Raw genomic sequence first — 15,718 nt, 5'->3', positions numbered from 1 at the left:
GGCTGGTATGGGAGCTGGTCACCTAGGAAGGATGGGCACTGGCTGAGGTCTGCCAAATGACCTGGCCCATCAGAGAACAGCCCCGATGCTTCTCAACAGCTCTTGCCTTCCGGGAGCTCAGGATGCAGACCCTGTCTCCATAGCCTCCCTTTTTGCCCTGGTGCTGGGGTCTAGGGTAAGTGTCCATCTCTTTGAACAGGTCAACTTCATTTCCCAGAGCTAGTCACTTCCTGCAGGTCTGGAGACATCATCAAATTCAATCTCCAAACGTGAGGCTCAGGGATGGGCTCATTAGAGTTCTTAGCAAAGGATTGATGGTGCTGGTCATACAGCATGGTGGTGATGGTGAAGGTGGTGGTGAATGTGGCAGTAGGATGCCGGTGAAAGTAGGCATCAGGGTGGTGATGGTGGTGGTTGTGAAGGTGGTGTGGTTTGAGTGATATGATGGTGGTATTGGTGTTAGTGGTGATAATAATGATATGATGGTGGTAGTCATGGAGCTATGATGGTGGTAATGTGGTTGTTTTGATGAGATTATGATGGTGGTGGCAACATTAAGATGGTAGCAATGATAGTGGTGGTGATGGTGGTGATGAGTTGGTGGCAGTGATGGTGGTAGTGGTGGCAGTGGTGGTGGTAAGGTGATGTCATTATGGTGGTGGTAGTGATAGTGTGATGGTGATATGATGATGGTGGAGGTAGTTAGGAGATGGTACCATTATGGTGGTGGTAATGATAAAAATGTGATGTGATGGTAGTGGTGTTGACGGTGGTGATGGTAAAGGTGAAACATTACTAGTGGTGATATAAAGTGATGGTGGAGGGGGGATGATGTCATTATGGTGGTGGTAATGATAAAAATGTGATGGTCACAAGTAGTGGTGATGGTGATGGTGGTGATGGTGGTGGATGGAGCGAATGTGGACATGACCTAGGATGATTGAATGTTCATCAAGCTTCCCACCATTGTTAAAGTCAGTCGAGGACCTTCCTTGGGAGTTTTCAGTTTGAACTTGAGATGTGGACATTCTTTTTGTTTGTGGATCACTATGTAGCCAGTGTCATTTGTGGATGGGGCTGCCCACCAGACAGAAAAAAAGTGAATGGTAGAGAGAAGATAGGGTGAGACATGGGGAGAAAGTCAGCTTCCTGTTGGTGTTGGATGATTGAGTCCCTTGAGTGTGTCTTCCCTCCCCATTCTTGGTGTGTGAGCAGTAACTCCAATGGCTGTTGCTCTTAGTTCGCTGGCTTGGATTTTTGTCTCTTACTCCTAGTAGGGCTTACCACCTGTGAGCAAAGTGGTTATGGAAGCGTAGTGGTGATTGTTGTGTTTGACCCAAGCAGTGAGGATGATGGCGAGGATGATGAGAATGTGAAGAGCACACCAGTGATGGAGGAGATTGCAGGATACAATAGATTTTAGATTCGATGGTGACACTAAGTAGGAAGGGGTGGTGTGTGTGGGGGGGAGTGGCAGGGATCATGTGGTGGGCAATGATGACCATGAAGGCAGCCTTGCTAGCCTAGGCCTCAAAGACCCATCCTGCCCTTTTACTTGGCCTGATTACCCCTAGCTGAATCTGATTCCTAGCAGGAGGGGAGGGAAGGGAGGTCTGAGTTAGTACTCCATCAAACATTTGAACTGTATTGGAAACTTTGGAAACAGAGAGACTTGGGGTCTCCCTTCTATAATGGATCCTTTTGAGAACCCCAAGGGCCTCCTGACAAGAGAAGTGATAGCCAAGTTCAGACATCAGGCGAGATGAATGAGGGGCAGGAGCTGGGGTAGGAGATGCATTGTTGACCAGTGGGAACGCAAACATAAAAGAGCACCGTGTCTGGGTCTGACCATTTGTACTTCAGCTGTGCATATCTGTGCATGTGTGCTTGCTGTGGTCTGCTTGGTGAGAATGAGTCAACTCTGGAGAATAACTCTGAAGAATAGTGAATTTTGGTGAAGCATTTGCTACGTGCCAGGCACTGTTCTAAATGTGTTATATACATGCACCATCGCACACCATGCAAGTCTCACAACAGCGGATGTGAGAGTTCTATTCCCCTATTACAGATGAGGAAACCCAGGGACAGTGACACTGGATAATTTACATAATGTTAGGAAGGGGTGGTGGGAAGTGTCTTAGTGTGGGCTCTGGATTCTATCCCCAACTCATCACAGTTAGGAGAACATCTTCCTCACTCCCAGACAGTAAAGCTTCCCATCCAGCCCCTTGCCTAAGTGCCTCCTTTTCCACCCTCTTCTACTCAAGAGAATTTTTCAGAAAGAAATTATTGAGGGGTCCTATAGAAGAAGCTATGTCCTTTAGGCCTCCATCTATGGGGAGCACTATCCAGAAGGGCTGGGTTATTGGGAGGATCCAGTCCTTCCTTAAATCTAGTCCCTCCTCCCACACAGAAGGCTCCTTCAGTAGTGAGTGCAGAATGCCAAGATTTGACCATAATGTCAGATGACACATTGTTACCTTACCACATTGGGCTGGTAACCACTTCTCTGAGACGGGATTGTCACACCAGTAATGTGCAGACCATAACGCCTATCTCCCTGGTGATGAGCATTCAAGGTATATAGAGCCTAGCTCAGTGCCTGGGACATAGTAAGTACCTGGTAAATGTCAGCCATAATTATTGTAATGGTATTAACTGCCTGGATCTTGAGTCTCTTTCTTTGTAATTCTCCTCATCTATGAATAAGATTTCTGTTCCCCTAGAAGGAGAGAGACCTAGGGGGAAAGGATCAAATGGTTAAAACAACTCAGACCAGGCTTTAATGGCAGGAGTTTCAGTATTGGCCCCTAAGTCTTCCCCCCTCCTCCCACCCCCTGCAAAACTTGCATAGCCTGTGGCTGGATTTTTAAAAATAAACACATGCCATTTCCACAATGGAAAATTTTCTTTAAAAAAAGAAAGAAAGTAAAACAGTCTCCTGTCGTCTCCCTTGGCCAAAGAGAACTGAGAAAGATAAATTAAGCTTTTTGCTCAGACACACCAGGCTCCAGCTTTGGACCCCACCCTGCTATCACTCTGGCTTTGCTAGAGGCTTTTGTGGCCCAAAGAGGCCACTCCACAGTGCCCCTGGGAGCCCTCTGGGGGTCTACTGTGGAAATACTGGCTTTTGTTGGGGTAGGGATGTCCCATGTCTCCATTTAGTTTTCTTTGTAGTGGCGCCCCTTCAGGCAGTTAGAGTCATTGCACTTCAGAATCCTGACTACTTTTCATGATGTTGCCCATAGACACTGCAGAGTCCTCCTTTATGTGAATATACTTGTGGAAGGTCAACCAGCAAGGAAATGGCTGGTTTCCTTGAGATCAGAGGCCTGAACCCAATCCTGTCACTGAGTGGTGGGGATATGTCATGAGAATTGTCAAAACTAGAGAAACTATCAAGGGCCAAGACAAGAGAGAGAAATTTTTATCTAGGCCCAAACTCTCTGCCCTACCAAAGCATGTGCTCAGAAATTCTGATATCAATGGTGTGGGGAGCAGAGAGAAAAGCTTTGAATCTGAATACACACACACACACACACACACACACACACACACACACACCCTTTTGAGAATCCCAAGGGCCTCCAGCCAAGAGGAGTAATAGCCAATATATACTATATATATTGATTGCAGTATTGAGGTTTAAACTCAAGACCTTTCACTTGCTGGCTGGTACTCCATCACTTGCACAATGCCTCCAACCTAGCTATTCTATGATGTCTAGTGAAAATTTTCTCAAACCGTGAACCTCCAGTCTCCTGAGTAGCTAGGGTTACAAATGCGAACCACCTACAACCGGCTTCCTTCCAATTCTAAATAAAATTGAAGCAAGATGTCTTTGCTTCTCAACCACTTCCTTGCGGAGCAAAATCCCCATGAATCTGGGAAAAGGACTCATGTCCAGTACAATGGCATTTTAGTCAATGATGAGCCATATCTATGGTACTGTTGTGGCCCCTTCCATTCCATCAACTCATGGATGCCCCAGGCATCTTCTTCATGGAAGCACTCTCTGTGATATTTGCACAATGAGGAGGTCACTTGACAGTTCTCAGGATATATCCCCACTTCTCAGTGACCCAATAGGGCTCAGGCCTCTGATCTCACCATCTGCTCACCTAGGTTTGTGGCCTAGATTTTTAAGGAGGTAGACTGAGGCAGAGTATACACACAGGAGCACTGTGAGCAGGACCAGTTAGAGGCTGAAGTTTAATTATAATGTAGTAACAGGAAAGACCTCAGCCTGCCCTCCCTCTACCTTTCATCTATCCCAACACCTGCATCAGGCATCTCTGTACATAGCACTCAGTGGGCTGCCCAGACTCAGAAGCAATTCAGAAAACATTGAAGTCACTGAAATCACGTATTGAAAAACCCAGAGGCAGGCTGGCTTTGGCTCATGTTTGATGTAGAGGGTAATGGTGTCATTAAGGACCCAATTTCCTCCTTTCTCCCTTTCTTGGTTCTCGTTTTTCTTGCTTCCTTCTACTATTTCTCCTTTGCAATGTTTTCACACCTCTTCCCTCCTTCTTTCCTTCCCTTTCCCTGCTTCTTCCAGTTTGGCAGCATCACCTTTAGCTCCCAAGATGACTGTACATAGCTCTCAGAAGTACATGCTCAATAATTTGCATCTGGCCCTCATCAGCAGGCCTGGGAGTCATTCTGATTGGAGTACATCAGATCACAAGACCACTTAGACCTATCAGAATGGGTAGGAGGAGGGGTCTTGCTCACTGGCCACCTACCCCCCCACCCCACCCCATGGACTGATGATGGAGCCCACCATTCTGAGTGACTATACTCAGAAAATAGAACCACTATGAGGAGGAAAGGTCCAGGGGACAACCAACAAATGTCCCCATGCTTTATGGGGGTATGGAGCCCAGAGTTCTTTATCTGTAAAATCAGTGTGCTCCAAGAACAGCACACAGCTTTGTGATTCCTCACCCTGAGGTACATGGATGTGTCCTGGGAGCATTCTGTCTGCCCTGAAGTATGTACTATAGCTGCTCTAGCCACTGACTGTCTCCATAGTTGTGTGGTGGAAATGTGTGTGTGTGTGTGTGTGTGTGTGTGCGCGCGCGCGCTGGTCGTGGGGCTTGAACACTCAGGGCCTGGGTGCTGTCTCTGAGAATTTTTGCTCAAAGGTAATGCTCTACCAGTTGAACCACAGCTTCACTTCTGGCATTTTGGTAGTTAGTTGGAGATAAGAATCTCAGGCTTTCTTGCCTGGGCCAGTTTTGAACCTCAATCCTCATATCTCAGCCTCCTAACTAGTTAGGATCACAGGTGTGAGCCACCAGTGCCTGGTGCTTCTTCTTCTTCTTCTTCTTCTTGTTTAAAAATATAATTTTGTGGTTATTAGGGGCTGTAGATAGGGGTTACCATTTCATAAGTCAAGTAATACATACATTTCTTTTTTTGGACAATGTCACCCCTTCTTTGCTTTCCCCAGTTTTCCCTCCTGTCCCTGCCCAGGTGCTTGTTTTTATACAACTTATAGACTCATCACTTTGCTTATGATGCTGGCACCCATCACTCTCATTTTCTACCCTTATTGTTTGACTGGAGCCATGTGACCTAGGATTAGCCAATTAGTGCATTCTACTCTCTTGGCTTCAGTGATTGGCTCAGAGATAGCTTCATGATTATATCTGAGCTAATGAACATCTCCTAGGTCAAGCCTAGGAATTTATTTTCCATCCTTAGAGGAGGACTTAATCTTCTGAATCAATTTTCTGCTGAACTTGAATCTGGAAATGTGTAGTCTGGAGCAGAGCTAAGCCATCTGTGTACAACTTGATGCTTCAAAAGGAAGGTGAGTGGAAGAGAGCTGGGCTAAGAAATAGCCCTAGACTGCTCCCTTGTGACACATTTTCAAGCTGGAACAAGCTGAAACTGAGGGCAATACTATCCTGGATGTTTCAGGAATATATTCTAGTGAATTTGCTTTTTGTTCAAGCCCCGTATATTGAGTGTTCAGTCCCTGGCAATCCAGAGTTCTAACTAGGAACAGGGGTGTTGGACTCCCCCACCTTGCCTGTGCCTACAACTCCTGATTCATCTCATGCCGAGCCCAGACGCTCAGCGAGGAAGCTGTTTCTCTGCCAAATGCTTCTGCTGTGGAGTGTTGAAATGGCCCGTGAAGAAGAAAAACAGTTGTCTGAAATGGTCAAAGCCACATTTTTTCAGGCGATCTGTCCTAGTTAGGGAGAAGCCAGGGCCTTGCATGCAAATGACAGAAGGAGGTGCTCAAAAGGGAGGCAGACTAGAAAGGCTGGCAAGGTCACCCCCTTATGAAGGCATTCCAGGGGGTACTGCGTCGGCTGCTCCCTGGGGGAATTAATCTAGCTGTTGGGAATATTTCCCAAGAGAATGTGCACAGCTTGGCCACACATTCTCACTCAGGCCCTTCCTCAAATGGCTAAATCATCTGACAGCCTTTGCTATGTATTTCTCATTCCACAGGCCATTTGCCCTGCCCGGCTGTCCCAGCCAGCTAAGTTTAACCCAGTAGAGGCCTTCTTCTGGTGGAACTGAAGTAGACATAATCCCACCACTGTCCCACGGTATAACTTGATTGCATCCAATCAGCAGGTGTCTCTGAGGATCTCCTCCAGGTGGGACCGGGTCTGGTCAGGCCCTCTGTGAACCCTGATATGCAGGCCATACAACTCTTGCTTCTCAGAGAGCTGGGGAAAGTAGGATGGGAAAAAGACAAGTTGTAGAAGGCAGAGAGAAACAAGGGCAGCTTGGATTGGGGGGATTTGGAACCTTGTGGTGTGAGAATAGTGGTGTCATAGGCAGATTTGGTAGGATCCATGGGGTCCCATCTTGGGGTTCACCTGCCAGTGCCAAGAGAGCTTATCCCTGGGAGAGGCTGGAGGGGCATGCTGGGCTGAGGGAGCAGCAGGAGCAGAACCATAGGAGGAATCAAGGCCATGTACGCATGCTGCCCTCCATCTTCCTGGGACTCTTTTACTGGCTGGGCTTCTGTCTCTGAAACACCAAGGGGTTAACTATGGAGAACATCATACTCAGCTTAACTATGGAAACAGTCTTTGTGGTCACATTATCTTTAATTAATAAAGTTCTTTCTTTTCTGGGCAGGAGTCTCCTTTCTTAGGGCCAATCTGACAAGCTCCAAGCAAAGCCAAGAATTGTACATCACGTGGCATCACCATGCATTCTGAACCAGCCTACTACATGAGAACCCTTTGACAAAAGGGGGCATGTATGTGACAAACTTTATCTGCCACCCTTGGTCACTCACAAGCAGGGTCTGTTACCCTTCCTACCTGGATGGGGAGGGCCAGGTATGAACACAAAGAACTTGAGGAGCGGGGAATACATCTGCTTCCAAAAAAATATGTTAAAGGTTGGGGACACAAGGCTAAAGGAAGATGTGATCCAGAAAGGAAAGCATTCCATAGAGAGGTACTGCCAATCTAGGAACTCTATGTGGTGATATAGGGGCTAGTATTATACTGAGTTTAATAGCTTTGCTGTGTGACTGGGGACCTGCCACTCGACTTTTCTGTATTTCACTTAGAACTTCTGATGTTCTATTAGTAGGTGAGGATGTATTAGTGATGATGCAAAATGAATTGCTCAAAGCCTAGAGGTTTAAACAACTGTATTTATCCATCATTTCTAGATCTCTCACATCAGAAATGTAGGAGGGACTGGAGCTCTGTGTGTGTGTGTGTGTGTGTGTGTGTGTGTATGTGTGTGTGTGTGTCTGTCTGTCTGTCCATCTGTCAGTCCTGGGGGAGGATGGCTGTGGTCAGATGTCAATGGGAATTATTCTCATCTGCTGGACTGACAGAGGCTGGAGGACTCACTTCTGCTATGGCTCAGTAGCTTCTGGTGGCTGGAACCAGCATCTCACCATGTGACCCTCTCACAGGCTTCCAGCTGCCTCATGCCAGGCTTCCCACTCCTCCAATCAAGCAGTTTGCGAGCTCATGGGGAGGCTGCAAGGCTTTCCATGATGCCTCTTTGGCAGTCACACCCTCCCTTTGGCAGTGACACCATTGGTGACACAGGCCAGTCCTGATTCCATGTGGAGGAGACCACCAAAGGCATGCACAGGAGGATGCCAGGCCACCGAGTACCATCTTGAGAGCTGATTGCACCGGCGTGTTTTTTGTTTGGTCCAAGGTGAATGAATAGCGGCTTCACTTAGCAAGTTGTAACATCATGGCCCTGTTCCATCTACAAGAGTATCTTTTTCCAGTTTTGCTAACAGACCAGTGGGAACTGGTGGCTCTGCCTGCTAAGGCCAGATTACTAGGTGTTGTGAGGTATGAATGGGATGGACTGTTGGCATCCCCCTGACTGGACATGACCCTACTCTGAGGTTCTGACTCATCTCTGTAGAGACAGAAGGGAATGGAGGAGGGAAACGGGGTGTGGAATGGAGTCCATTATTCCTTTCATCCCAGAAGTGGAGAGCAGGAGCAGAGAAAGCAACCAGGCATCCACTCAGGCCAACATCTGGCCACTTGGCAGTACAGAAGTGTGGAGGTTGCTCGTTCTGCATAGATGTGGTGCCGTGTGCTCAGTCTGCATTGAGGATATGGGAAGCCTTCTCTCTCTGAGGAAACGAAAACAGGGCTCTTAGACAGTGGCTTCCCTGAAAACACCCCAATCCCTGGCCTCAGTTGTGTCTCGAGAGGGGCTAGGATCACCTGGAGAAGTGATCCAGGTGAGGGAGGGGGCCACAAAAGCAGAAGGCCGGGGTTAGAGAAGCTTAACCCCAACCTTCCATTTTCCCACTGTCCCAAGAGCCCTGACCTCTGAATTAGACCCCAGAATCCCTTACCCTCCCCTCCTCCTGAAGAGGGTATGGGGGCATATCTAGCCTCTGGAAAACCAGTAGCTCTCACTAGCCCATATCCCTAGCCCACCCTGCCATGGCTGGGCCCTGAGTTCTGCTTCTCTTTATTCCTCGCTGTGACCCATACATCTGATCACCTTGTGTGGTCCACCTGCTTCTTCCTGCGTGGGCTGTAGACCTACAGCCCCTCCAAGATCCTTGGTGCAGGGCCATGTGAGAGCAGAGTGAAAGGTGGCCACAACGCAATAGATCTGAATGGGAGTGCACCCAGCCAGGCACGGCAGCAAGGGAACCAGCTCATTTTGTATCCCAAAGCCTCATTCTGCCATGTTGTAATCATAGTCAGTTTGCAGCCCTTTTCCTTGTTCATGGTGACAGCTAACTTCCTGGAGGCTTAGATGGTGTCCAGCATCTGTCCTTACAATATCATCTGAGATGTTCATCACCATGCTTGCCCTCATTGTTCCCAGCAGGTTGCCATGGAAAAGGCCTGTGACCCTCAGAGCCCTGTGGACCCGCCCTTCCTGTCTAGTCCCATACTGATCTTGGGAGTAGTGGCTTGTTCTGTCCTTTGCTAAATCTCTCCTAGGCTGGCTGAGTTTTGCTGCCAGAATGTCCCATGATGCCTTCCCTAGAACTCTCTAGACTATGAGTACTAGGTCTCCTGTGCTCTCAGATCCTCTAAGGTTTTCTGGGATGGTCTCTCAGCCACCATAACCATGTTCCTGTGGCTTCCAGCCTTCCTGCACTGCCCACATTGTCCCACCCCACAGAAGGGGGCTCCCAGCAAATCTCCAAGGCGGAAACACTGCCCTTGCTTGGGTTTTCTCCAAATTGTTCTGCATGGGTTCTTTCTGATGCCTTATGGGCCTAAGACTTCAAGTGGAGGTCAGGGGACACTTTCCTCTGTCTTCTGCAACCCCTCCCCTCCCTGAGACAATGAGCCCTGGGCAGGGTTGGGGTAGGAGTGAGGAGGAGGGAAGAGAGCAGCTGGCAAAAAAGCAAAACAAACCAATGAGCAAAACAGTGACTAGCATTTCAAAACACTACCCTGAAGCCAGATCTAGGTTTCTTTGAAACTCATAGGGAACCTGTAAAGAGAGCATACTAGTCACAGACCGATCCAAAAACACAATCTGGAGCTGAATCCTCCTGCCTAGATACAGGATTTGACACAGGAAGGGAACTTGGCCCCAGAATATATAGAGCACTGAGGTCTAGGATAAAGCCTGTGGTTGACACACATACCAGGAAAGCCTATACGTCTGGATGGAAGATGGAGGATGCCAGCCTACCTAGTCACACCATCTGGGTGAGCAAAGTCTAGAGACCATCTTTGACACCTAGGCACAGCATGGCTGTTCCCTGCCTGGCACCCTTCCATGCACTGAGGGGGAGCTCCAAAGGAAGCAAAGGTGAGTCAGGTCATGGAGGAAGCTTGAGGAGCATCATTGCCTTGCAGGAAATCTGGGAGAGACAGTAATTCTGGCCAGGATTCAGAAAACCCTTTCGTAGAAGGGAGTGGGAAGAACAGAATCATCTAGAACATCTACTCACGACTGATGAGCTGACAGATGGGGGGGAAGGATTTGTTCTGGGACTCTTCATAGGATCCAAAGGATACAGGGAGGCAGGAAGGTATTAAGAATTGGTATGGAAATGGGAAGATCTCTGCAGAGATAATGAGCTCCCTGTCAGGGAGCCCACTACCTTCAGTGGACCCCATGCCTCCGTGGGGTCCCTTGTCTCAATGCATCCCTTGCTTCATTGGGATGATGAAGCCAGGGGTGATGGCCATGATCCTTTATCCTCCTTATTTTTGGTCTCTTTCTCCTCTTCCCCCCCATTCATTTCAATTCCACTAACTCATTCCTTGTGGCCATTCAGGTGCTGTCTAAAGACATTACCAACTATGAAAAATGCGTTTGCTGAGAGGGAGAAGTAAGTGGACTTGAGATCACACGAGAGGGCTTCCTGACTCATGAGAACAGGCTATTTCCAAGCCTCCCTTCATATGTAAGCAATCACCCTGGTAATTGACATCATTCTTCACTCAGCCCACTGCCACCTTTCCTCCCCCTCTTTCCAAGAAAATGGAAGCCATCATCTATGAGTTCTCAATTCCCAAGTGTCTTCATACTCAAGCTTTGGCCCAGCCAAACTCATCCTACCTCCCTCACTGCAGTCCCAGAGAACGAGATGTCTCTGTTTAAAGCCAACCAGCCCACCTGTGTCCTTGACCTTCATTTCTCCTGTCTCCTACCTCCTCCTACCTCATCAGTCATCCCTTCCTCTCCTGTATCTTCACCTCTCCCAGCCCACGGGCTGCTTTCCTGCTACTCCAATACACACCTAACCTTCTATAGCCAAAGCCTAAATCTTCCCCCTTATGTCTTCTCTGCTTCTGTCCAAAACCCCCTTTTCTCCCTCTCATCCCATCCTTGCAAAAACAAAAAGAAAAAAAAAACCGTTCACATGTGCTCTTCTCCATTTGCTCATAAGTCACTAAGACCCCTGTCCACCACAAATAGTTACAAGCAGTTGTTCTTGCCGGGCACTGGTGGCTTATGCCTGTAATCCTAGCTACTCAGGAGGCGGAAATCGGAGGATCACAGTTCAAAGCTAGCCCAAGCAAGAAAGTCCATGGGACTCGTATCTCCAGTTAACCACTATAAAATCAGAAGTGGCACTGTGACTCAAGTGGTAGAGCACTAGCCTTGAGCTAAAGAGCTCAGGGACAGTGACCAGGCCCAGAGTTCAAGCCCCATGACCGACAGAAAAAAAGTTGCTCTTATGATGACCCCAATTGACATTCAATGGACTTCCTCAATCCTTAGCTACTAGTCCTCACTGTTGTCCTGAAAACTACAGGACACTTGTCTTCTGAACTCTTCTTTAGTCCTTGTGATGTCCGGCCCTGTAGGCATACCTCAGACCTCTTGTCTTTTTCTGTCTTCTTCAAGGGCTTTGTGGTAGCCAATTTCCATGATGGCCCCTGTGTGCTCACCTCCTGGAGTTTCCTTTGCACAATCATGTCCCATATAGTATTGGACTCGGAGAATGGGATTAGTAGGGCAGGGTGGAAGAGATGGCATGTCACTCCAAGGTTAAGTGATAAGACAGAGAGGTTTCCATCTTTGTCTCGTTCTCTTTCTGTCTTGGGCCCTTGGAGAATCCAGCTGACATACTGAGGCCCTTCTACAGCCTACAGGTAGGTCCACTTGGCAAGGAGCTTAATCTTCCATCTATGAGCTAGTTAGGAATTGAGAACTCCAGTTAATAGTCTCATGAGTAGACCCTATTGAGAATGGATCCTCCCTCAGATGGGGTGGCTGGGGCCCCACTCATCAGTTTTATTGCCATTCTATGAGTGAGCTTCCTGTCAAGGAGCCCACTACCATCCAGTTAAGCTGTTCCCAGATTCCTGAATCTCAAAATTAATGAGAAAAGAGGGCAGGTATAGGTCACATCTTTAATCCCAGCACCTGGCTGAGGCAGGAGGATTGTCATTTTGAGGCTAAACTAGAATACATAGCAAGACCCTGTCTCAATAAGACTAAAGGGAGGTAGTAAAGATGTAGGAAGGCAAAGACAGACGGAAGTAGTGAGGAAGAGAAGAAAAAGAACAGAGGTAGAGGAGGATGAGGAGGAGGAATAAGAAGGAAGAAGAAGAAGAAGAAGAAGAAAAGGAAGAGGAGGAGGAACTTATTGCCTTAAACTAAGTTGAAGGGAAACTTGTTACTTGGAACTTGATCCTACATACATCAAGCTCCTAAAAAAATTTATGTTCCAAAAAAAAAATTATGTCCCATAGAAGTCAATCCTTGGTCACCTCTTTCTAGTGTTAGCATTATTGAGGTAAGGAAAACCCTATGGGGTTTCCAATAGTCATTCCAACCCACTCCCCATCTCTCCTTTATTGTAAACATCTACCTTCCATAGTGGAGATTGGAATTATTAGGCACTCATGTTACCAGCTTCCCTTGCAGCTATACATAAACATAAAATCCAGTATCAGCCAATAGGGTCCAGTGATAATATACTGGTGTTCAAGAAAAAGTTTCTCTCTCCAATAAAAAGTTTCTCTCTCCAATAAAAAGATTAGTGAGACTTCCTTTCACTTTTCATCCTTTATGTGTGATACGCAAATCATGGTGCTTGGAGCTACAATTGTGGCCATTCTGGGAACCATGTTTCCTCTATTGTCCTCTTTGGGCCATCAAAAGTGATCACTGGAAAGCAGGTACTTGTTGGTTCTGAGAAATTTTCTCTCAGCCTGTGTCTAACTAGTGTTAAGCTTTGAACAAAGGCTTTTAAGTCCAGGGTTGTGTTTTTTTTTCAGCCTAATTAACCTAAAGATGTAGCAATCACCTGTTTGATCTTGAACAACTCCGTGCATCCATAACCCCCTTCTTGGTTTTTCTGTTTTAGATACAGACTTAAAATGTTCTGAATTTCTCTCTTTCCTCATTGGTCCTCATTTCTGTTAGGCTGCTATGTTTGGGGGTAATGAATCTGACCTATCAGGCTTAGATGTGAGGCTGTTCTTTCACCTTTTTTCTCTCCAAGTCAATATGTCTGATAGGAAAGACACACACACCTCAGCCCATTCAGAGCCTTAAACAATGGTTATGATGGTCTTGCCATCAATTTGATCCTGGCAACAAGACTATGATCTTTCTCTGGCTACATTTCCAGTTTTTGCTTCATCAGTAGTTTTCCATGGTTTGACTGTGAAGTACCTTATTGAGGTTTTTCTTTGTGTTTTTCCTGCTTGAAATACACTGAATGTTTTGGGTGGGTATTTTGGACCTATGGGATTTATGTTCCACCACATTTGGAAAATTCCTGGCTTTTAATTTTTTTCCAAATATTTGTATTCCCCTACTCTTTGCCTGGGACTCTACTTACTTGTATATAAGACCATTTATCCAACAGAGTTGCTGATGCTTTGTTAATGCTTTTCTCAGATTTTTTTTCTTTCTTTAATTTTTTTTTCAGTTGTGGGGCTTGAACTTAGGGCCTGGGTGCTGTCCTTGAGGTGTTTTGCTCAAGGCTACCACCACTCTACCACTTTGAACCACAGTTGCATTTCTGGTTTTCTGGTAGTTCATTGGAGATAAGAGTTTGACAGACTTTCCTCTCTGGGCTGGCTTTGAACCTGGATCCTTAGATCTTAGTGTCATGAGTCATGAGCTTAGAGATCTTAGTGTCATGAGCTAGGATTACAGGTGAGAACTACTGGCTTGGTTTTGTTTTGTCTCTTTTTGCTTGAGACAGGGTCTCACTATGTAGCCTAGGCTAGCCTTGAATTCACTATCCTCCTACCTCAGCCTCTTGATGGCTGGGATTATAAGAATGTGCTATGTTCCTAGCATACCTGCTTCCCCCTCACTTTCTGTCTATTTGTCTTCAAGGTCACTATTCTTTCTTTCTGCCATATCTAATTTGCTATTTGTCTTGCCAGGAAACTTTTATGTCATAATATATTTTTCTGTTTTCAAGGCTTTCATTGGTTCCTTTATGCAAATATTATAGCCATGTTTTCCTTTAAGTGCCTATCTACTTATGATACCTCTTTTAAGGATCTTGTCTGCAACTTCCCTGTAATCTCTGGATTTGTCATTTATTTTTTGTGGTACCGAGGGTTCCCCTCGCCCCAGTACTGAGATTTGAACTCAGGGATTTGTCCTTTCTAGGAAAATTCTACCACTTCAGACACATTGCCCTCAGATCAGGGTTGTTTCTACTGATCAATTTGGTAATGGATATCATTTCTTTGTTTCTTACATCTTAGTAGTTATTGATTGGATGGTTGCCATTTTGGAAGTTTTGCCTTAATGAATGCTGGATTTTGTTATATTTCTCGAAAGACTGTGGGATTTTTTCCCAGCAATTTACTTAGAGATGAGCTTGATTTTTTTCCCCCAAGAAGCAAGCTTTAGACTTCATTAGGGGGGGTCTAGAAAAGCCTTCACTCCAGGGCTTCATAGCTTAGGTCTACTCCTATGACCTTTGTAAGCCTGTCACTGAGTATGGGTGCTCAATGAGGTCTCTCTACTCTTAGGCCCTAAATATATGAATATATCCTAGTGTTCGTGCACAAAATATGACTTCACTTATGGCTTCCCAGGAATCTTTCTTTCTTCAGCTTTGGTTCTTTGACTCCACATACATCCCCCCCCCCCCGCCCCACATACCTTAGGGCTTAACCAGAAATTCAAATATAACTTGTATGCAGTTTTTGAAAAGTTCTTTCTCTGCATAGCTCCCTTCTTCCCACTTTTCAGCTTTGCAAACCCCAGTGGCATCATCTCCGAATTTGAACCTCTGTCCCCTAAAGCAGCCAGACTTCTGCCTTGTGTGGTCAGTACATGTCGGACTACATAAATTGTGGGGGACACTCGGCTCTGTGCGCTACTCCCGCCGGTGGGAGGGCAGAGTGTATCCCAGTTGAGACTAAGCTGAGATGGAGTAGGACCAATGAAACCCCCTGTCCCAAGCCCCCCTTACGTTTAAGAGCAGACACTGGACACGGAGATTTCGGGGAGCCATCTGATGGACTACTGACTTCCCAAAGTTTTATTCAGGGGAGGGGTTTATATAACAGTAATGATGGGGGAAGGGAAAGGGGGAGGGGGAGGGGGGTATGAGGGACAAGGTAACAAACTGTACAAGAAATGTATCCAGTGCCTAACGTATGAAACTGTAACTTTTCTGTACATCAGTTTGATAATAAAAATTTTAAAAAACAACAAAAACAAAAAAAAACAGTAATGACGAGGGAGGGGGAGGGACTGACCAGGTGCTAACGATAGGCTAGTGAGCATGTCCATTACGGTGATGTCATGGAACTTCCTGCAGAGGGGGAGA

This window comes from Perognathus longimembris, chromosome 2 (genome assembly GCF_023159225.1).
Source record: "Perognathus longimembris pacificus isolate PPM17 chromosome 2, ASM2315922v1, whole genome shotgun sequence".
NCBI lineage: Eukaryota > Metazoa > Chordata > Mammalia > Rodentia > Heteromyidae > Perognathus > Perognathus longimembris.
This window is presented reverse-complemented; position numbering follows the sequence as displayed.